Below are 8,446 nucleotides of genomic sequence, written 5' to 3'. Positions count from 1 at the left end.
GCTTCTTTATATAACTGTGTGTCCAAACAGAATGTTGGGCCAGACTGGATTCATTCATAATGCATTGAACCCATGGAGAATAGAGCATGAATTAGGCTGGCTGAAATGTTATTGTAGGTTGCACAATTCCTTATTCAGTTTTATATATTGGCTCTTACTGTCTTGGACTCAGTGAAAGTGTTAATCCCAAATGCATTTCTGTGCTATTTCTGTGCTACACACACACACACACACACACACACACACACACACACACACACACAGGAGTTAAAAGAGTAACAGTTGGGGACAGCCAAAGTTTAATATGATGTCTCAGGAAGTATCCACTGTGCTATATGATATCCAGGTCATATGAATGGCCGCATTTATTCTGTATGTTAAATATATTTGGGTTTATCTTGCAGTTGTGAATCGAATCCAAGTATCATACACACACTCAAGCAAACTCATGGCAAACAAGGTTCAGAGGAAAATTCATAGACTATGTTAGTGATGGTGAACTTATGACACACAAAGGCGCAAGATGTTTTGGGTGATGCGCCAATGTTTACCAACACTTGGCAACAATTATTCTCAAAAGCACGCCCCATTACCACACAGTGTTCAGAGGTTGCAGAGGCTGTGGAGGAGGCTCCTCTGAAGCAGCTTCAAGAACGGAGGCTTCATTCAACTGGGACCAGACTCAGGGAGGCTGCTGTGGCTGTCAGGAAAAAGAGAAAACCGCCTGAAGATAATCATTGCACTGTAGATGCTGAGGAGTGCTGGGCCAGGCGGCAATTGCACCATTCCCCAAGGCTCTCACTCCTCGGGGAACAGTGCAAGGTGGCCATTTTGAGTGGCGGTGGTGGCACTAAGGCTGCAGTCAAGACCTGGGCCTCTGCTTCAAGCCCAGCCTCAGGGCCAGAGGTGGTATTCAGCAGGTTCTGATCAGTTCTGGAGAACCAGTAGCGTAAATTTTGAGTAGTTTGGAGAACTGGTAAATACCACTTCTGACTGGCCCCGCCCCCACCTATTCTCTGCCTCCCGAGTCCCAGCTGATTGGGGGGAAATGGGGATTTTACAGTAACCTTCCCCTGGAGTGGGGTGGGAATGGAGATTTTACAGCATCCTTCCCCTGCCACGCCCACCAAGCCATGCCACGCCCACCAAGCCATGCCCACAGAACTGGTAGTCAAAAAATTTTGAATCCCACCACTGCTCAGGGCTGCTGCTGAGTGCTACTTTTTGGAGTCACCTAGATTGGAGGGAGAGCTAGAGGAATGTTTTTCATCATGTATGTGTGTGTACACAGGCGTGGGTGAATGAAAAGATACACCAGCAGGGTCAACTTTTCTGCTGAAAATTTTCTGAATTTTTGATACTCTTGAGGCCAGAAAGGTCACCCCCACTGTACTTTATTAGTTTTGTATTAGGGATCTTTCTCAAGACAGACTGCTCCTGAAATACCAGCCAACTTTGGCTCAACTGGGCCTAATTGGGTCAAGCTTCATCCGGCTGGTTACTCTTGAGTATTTATTTGTTGATTTGATTTGCAGCCACCTGACTCCAGAGTGGATCTGATTGGCTCGCACTACACTAAATGGAAATGAATGAATGAATGAAAACAATATAATAAGAACACAGATACAACCGAAACCAAAATAAAAAGGAAGAAAAAGAACAGAACGGTGAATCCAGCAGACAATCCAAAATGCCCCACAGAATCTAGCAGAGCCTGCAATCGCCCTAATCCAATGCCTGGGAAAACAGCCGTCTTCCAGGTTTTCCAAAATGCTATCAGGGTGGGAGGGATTTGGATTCCATTTAAGTTGACGTAACACAATATATTAAGGATCTAGAAGACACGAGTAGATATACCATGTATGACTTATCTAAACATTTATTTTTCTAAGATCAAAAACATACTTACACATTTTAAGGCTGGAATAAATATAGAAACATCTATATTTAAGCTGTAATTATTCTAACATTCTGAAGAAAGTGATGCGTAGTTGCTGATGCTTTCCTTCTGGTGAGAATTGGAAACAGTCAAGAACTAAAAATAGATAAGAGCGTTCAATGACAGTTAGATTTTATGTTCCCAAGTTATGTAGAATAAGGAGTAATGGTTTATTTTTAAAAGTTCCCTGTTAAAAAAATATCAGTTTAGCCACCAGAGGGAGCCAAGAACAGGTTGTCTAATGTGATTGGTTTAATTTAATAGAAGTTCAATTCCAGTTAACTCTTGTTTATTAGTTATTGTAGTAAAACTGGTTGTTGTGGTAAACGTTATTGCAATTTTGCATGCACTGAGAAGTTACTATATCTGGTAAATAAGAGAATATTTGTACAAGAAGACTTTCTTTTTGTATCTTGATGAGATCCAGGTTATAACTAACCTCAGTTGAACTAATCTAACGTCTTGATGTAATGCTAGAACATTCAAGAATTCTCCTGAATCCTGACATATGACCATCCAGGCTTTGGATAAGTGCTTCATTAATAAAAGTAGAATCGATTTTGTTTGTTGTTTGACTTTTTTGCATTATCAGATTTCCGTCTAATATCTCCTCAAATTTAACATCTGAACTTGTTGATTTGGCTCCTTGCTTCTTGAGGTTTGTCTGTTTATCTGGAAATATCCCACTGAATTCATTAAGCTTTATTTCTGATTACACTTGCATTTTAAATCAAATTCAGTTATGAATTAAACTACTGGTACTGATTAATGCTAGTTCAGCTCAGTTGCAAAAAAATGTGCACCTTATTTCTAGATTATTGTGTGTAACATTGTAGACCTGGTCCTTACAACAACAACAACAACTCCGTTGCTGGATAAGAATCTACCTAAGCTCAACTCTGAAGCAGGGGATGGTGAAATTCCAACTTTAATTGTATGATACTAGGGGCTGAGGCATGAGCTTATATAAAATACATAGCCTTGTAAGGCTGATCAAAAATGAGAGGTCCAGAGTTATCTATGACAGAAAGTAGACTTGAATTCAACATCTTGACAACTAGAGTCACCTCTAGATGAGATGGGTAGCATATAAATCTTAACAAACAAACAAACAAACAAATCTATACCACAATGAACTTGCAATTAAAATAGTGTGAACATTTATTTATACACACTAAATTTATGTATGTGTACACTAAATGTGTATGTATGTGTATGTGTATTAATTATATAAAACCCAACTTAGTTGGAGCAATTCAATTAATATATAATAATAACAGAAAGGTTAGCAGGGTTGGGACCATAGGAAGTCAAAGTAGGGGGGATGGTATGGTGTCCCATAGGACAAATACCATGACAAATGAAGGCACACTTCCTAGATCTCATGATATTCCATTATTTAATGAAAATGACATCATAATTATTTTTCAGATATCTTGATTTATAGATTTTGATATCTTCCTTAATACATTAAAATCAAGAGGAATTTTGTTGTTCATTTCAACAAGAATAAAAATGTGCAGCCTGGATTTATGATATGCACTCCGATACTCCCAGTGCTTCCAATTTTAACTGATTTATATAGCATTAGAAATATAATAATCAGGCACATGCTAAACCTGATCCAAAACACCAGCTGCCTTAAGGGAAAATGTTAACACCTTCTCTTTCACCTACAGAAGCTAAAGCAACTGGCAATTAAATCTTACTTCAACATATACTCTATTACAGGGCTGTCAAACTCCCGGTCCGCGGGCCGGATGCGTCACGCGCTGGCCACCCCCGCCCCCATTTTAGTGAAGGGAAAAAAAGTCCTGGTAAATCACATGACAATGTGAGTTTAACACCATGAGTTTGACACCCCTGCTCTATTACATTTGAATGCCACAAAATAACTGGAGAATACAGGGAAGATTGAGCAAATGGTCCAACAGAAGGAACCAAACAGCAGGTTTCCCCAACTCAGCCTCCATACTATTTGCTACTTAAGCCCTCCTAAGAACAGAAGCACATTGTTGCTCAGATAATGAAGTTGAGGCAAAGATGGTAGCTTTTCAAGTCAGGAGTGAATAAGACTTTTATTCAGGTAATGAATTCTGCTGCATGACTCTCCACCGAGGTGAACTCACCTTAGAATATATTTATGCCATTGTCTCTTTTTCTTGCATGGAGACTCCAAGAAATGTTCAGAACTTCCCCCAGAGCTCTGAAACATGTAGAGGGCAGTTTTATTGAAAAAGGACACAAATACAGGAAAAATGTGGAAATAGACATGTTGTTCTTGATATAAAGTGTAGCACTAGAAAACAATTTTTGGGGCTGCCTGAGAACAAGTGTTTGAGTATTTCAGGAGATATCTAGAAAGTTAGAATAGAATAGAATAGAATAGAATAGAATAGAATAGAATAGAATAGAATAGAATAGAATAGAATAGAATAGAATAACAGAGTTGGAAGGAACCTTGTAGGTCACTAGTCCAACCCCCTGCTCAAGCAGGAGGCCTGAACCATTTCTGATAGATGGCTGTCCAGTCTCATATGAGACCAGAGTATCAGAGCAAAGGTATCTTCAGAATCAGGATGAGTGAAATGAGCTTCGTGATGCATATTCCACTTTTTAGATAAACGCTAGGGAAAACTAAACTATGTTCTCAGACCACTGGGAGATCAGCTTATATCCGTTTCCCTGGAAGGGTGGGAGGAAAAAGCCCTAGAGTTTAAACTCTAGAGCAGGGCTGACAAACTCCCGGCCCGCGGGCTGGATGTGTCACACGCTGGCCACACCCACACCCAGTTTAGCGAAGGGGAAAAAGTCCCGATATGTCACGTAATGCCGCTGTGACGACGTGAGTTTGACACCCTTGCTCTAGAGGATACTTACAGATATCTAAACAGGATTTAATTTTTCTGAACTGTAGCACACTATCAATGACTGGATGGGTTTCATTCTTACCTGCAGTAATGCATATCTTAGTGCTTTTTGTTTGATTTTCAGTTTTATCCTTTAAATAATTTCACTGGAATTTGGCAGAGAATATTGCACAGTATTTTGAATTTGCTTTTCAGAAACTATGCTAAAACTTTCTAAGAGACCTATGTTTTGAAGCCCAAGAAACAAATTGGAAATGCCACATTCTCTTGATCAACTTTTGTGAGCACTTTAAAAATCATTTTTGCATCACGCCCAGCACCGTTTGTAATAAACCATATTACTAATCAATATATAGGGCTTTTAAATATCTGATTATGTGCCATTAAGTTGTTCACTCATAGCAACTACATAGATTTTTTTCTATGACAATCTGTCCCTAACTTGGTCCTTCAGATCTGCTAACCGTATTATGTAAGTACTATTATAAATATTATTTTAAAAAAATTTTTGAATACAGAACAGTCAACATGAATTGTATTGAGAATATTTATTTGCTTTCAGTGCTATTTTCAATAAATACTGTATCATATTTATGTCTGAGGTAAAATAAATTAACAATCAAGAATCTAAACCTATAAATTTATGCAGCATTGTTTCATAACCATCAAACAGAAATATTACATTTCCTTCCATGTTACTTCAGTAGTATTAAAAACTTCTCTTTTGCTGAAAACTGGTTTTTGCTTAAAGAATGGTTATTGCGTGCTAGTTTTTCCAATATGCTTTTTGAAAATCACACTAGAGCTATTCTTATGAACATCACATCAAAATTACAGGAAGAAATATGCCATAAGGATGCACTTTAGGCCAAGCAAGGTAAACACTGTATGAAAACAACAATGCTTACTACATTCTTATTATCTCTTTAATGTACTGTCTGGAATAGCAAAGTGCTGGCAGGTATGTTGCTTCATCTTTAACAGATACGCCGTTAAAACTGAGTTTTGATGGTGCGCAAGTTTGTGGTTTTAGCTTTAAATGCTACACCTATGTTTAAAGCTCAGGAAGTCATAAAGTGGTGTGCTACACTAGACTTCACCACCTGACAGCTTAACACAGACATGTGCTTAGTGGAAACTGCTTAATCAGAAACTGACCTGTAGTACCTACATTAAAGGAAAAAGGAAGAATAAAATCATATGGAGATAAAATCCAAATTTTTGCCACCGTGGTAGTTACCCATCATCAGTTGAGCTGGATTGTCTTTTCTTCCATTTTTGCTTGGAATGGGCTCATACTAAAGGCACCTGGGGGGGGGGGGTTAAAAAAAGAAAGTCAAAATTGTGGTTGCAAAAGCAGGAATGAAGTCTTGCCCTTGTATATGTGTGATGTCAATTTGTGTTCAAGAGGAGTGGGATTTCAATTGTGTTATGCAACCATCATTTTGATTTCTATTGACACCAATCCCTCCCCCCTTAAGATGTACCACTGGGTGTTGATTGTCTTGTGAAAGGTCCAAGTCAAAAACCAATACAGGTTATTTAGGACGTCTTCTATTTAAAGCCCACTTTTGTTCTACCTGTGGTTGAGAGCTTCCCTGAATATCAGTAGCGCTTAGCTTTAGGTTGCTAATCTTTTCTTCCTCTTTGAGATACATCGTTTTGATTGGTAATAGGTCTTCCCTTGAGCACTTTTGAAGGCAATGCAGATCCCATTAGTACAAAAAATGGGAAGAGAAGCAAAGAAATTGCTTTTTGAAGGATGCTAAACAGCTAGATGGGAAGATAGCAATGGTAGATATTTGCAAAAAGCATTTCAAACAAGAATGGATGCATTTTCAAACATTTGATACATTTCAAATATGTTGGGGCAGGATTGTATCACACTCCATTAAACTGGTAGCTCTTCTTGATATGGTGATCAGTTCGTAAATCTAGAAGTTACTGTCAACTCAACCTAGCAAATTTGAGTAGTTAATTTAATTATCTAATTCCAGGATGAACTTAATCTATATGGAACCATAGCAATTATAAATTAGAATCCCAGTTAATAATGTCAAAAATTGATTAGAATTTATACACAAAGCAATCTTATACTTCCTACTGGCTTTTCAGGGTAATACCTGAAATTAATAGACTTCTATTAAATTTCATACAGGAAGACTTTTTTTTTTTAAAAAAAGGGAAATTATTCTAAAACAAACTCTTCATCAACCAATTCAAGTTATGTATCATAGCAAGTCTGCCTAGAACTTGCACATTTAGCCACTTGAACTTCTACCATGGACAAAATTTCTCAAGTGGAAGGATAATTAAATTAACTACTCAAATTTGCTAGTTTGAGTTGACAATAACTTCTAGATTTACAAACTGATCACCATATCAAGAAGAGCTGCCAGTTTAATGGAGTGTGATACAATCCTGCCCCAAAATATTTGAAATGTATCAAATGTTTGAAAATACATCCATTCTTGTTTGAAATGCTTTTTACAAATATCTACCATTGCTATCCAAATGTACTTGGATGGAGCTCACTAGCCACAATGGCAGTAACCTGGTTTGAACTTTTTAGCTAGCCATACTCTTCTGGGATTCAAACCCAGAATATATATCTGAAGAAACTTCTGAAAGGTCAGTCCATTGATTGATTGATTTTCTTAGGAAAAATGGTTTGGTTTGTTCTACATCATGCTTTTGCATGTGTGAGCCAACTTTTTTTCCTTAGCAGTATTCCAAGAAGCAACCATTGGAATAAATCATCACATGCTAAATGTGTCAAAAGTGTATATTTGGCTTGTGTTATGCTGTAGTGTAGGCAAGTCCTAAAAAAGATTTAAATATCCATCATCTAAAATTGTGTATCATTGCAAATTAACTGATTTGTAATATTTTAGCAGCACTATTTGAATACTCTCCACATCTGTAAAGCTTTATCATAGAAAGTTTTTAACCTGGTTTTACAATCCTCACTCAATTAACAAAAATATGCAGCAATAGGTTACCCTCTTCCCACACTCTGGAAAGATAGTATCTGATTCAAAAACTCTCATTCACAATAAAATAGGCAATAAAAAAATAAACTCTTAATTTTCATCATCTCTTGGCACATAAAAACATAGTAATGATTAAGATCTTGGTCTTGATTTCTTCTTTATGCTAATGTCAGGGATGGGAGGGAGCCATGGATACCCGTGAAACACAATTTCATTGTTTAAAAAATTATCCTTTAAAAAAAACAACCTTAGAGACAAACCACAATTTTACGTCTGCTGTTTTTTTTTTTTTAAATGGAAGAATAAATATCCTACACATTTACGTCTGTTGCTACTTTACATAGTGAACTGGAATTTCAAGGCTGTATGTGCTTTAAGAAACATGGTGTGACATGCGTTCAAGCACTTCAAATATTTTGGATAGTTGTAGTGACTTCTTGAAGCTACAGCTAATGTTTCTTGTGCTTTATTGCATGTGTTTCCAAGCATAGAATAATTTGATTGGTTTATTACTACTGTCATATTTTGCAAGCTATTGACATTATCCAAGACACTACCCTGAATAACCGATCTGGAGTATTGCAAACTCTATGGTCTGTATTTTAGCACTCCATGCTCATGCAGTAGTTTGGGGGAGAATAAGG

The sequence above is a fragment of the Pituophis catenifer genome, unplaced genomic scaffold (genome assembly GCF_029215685.1).
Source record: "Pituophis catenifer annectens isolate HBS135680 unplaced genomic scaffold, rPitCat1.0.hap2 SCAF_7, whole genome shotgun sequence".
NCBI lineage: Eukaryota > Metazoa > Chordata > Lepidosauria > Squamata > Colubridae > Pituophis > Pituophis catenifer.
The sequence above is the reverse complement of the archived record's forward strand: the minus strand, read 5'-3'. Positions refer to the sequence as shown.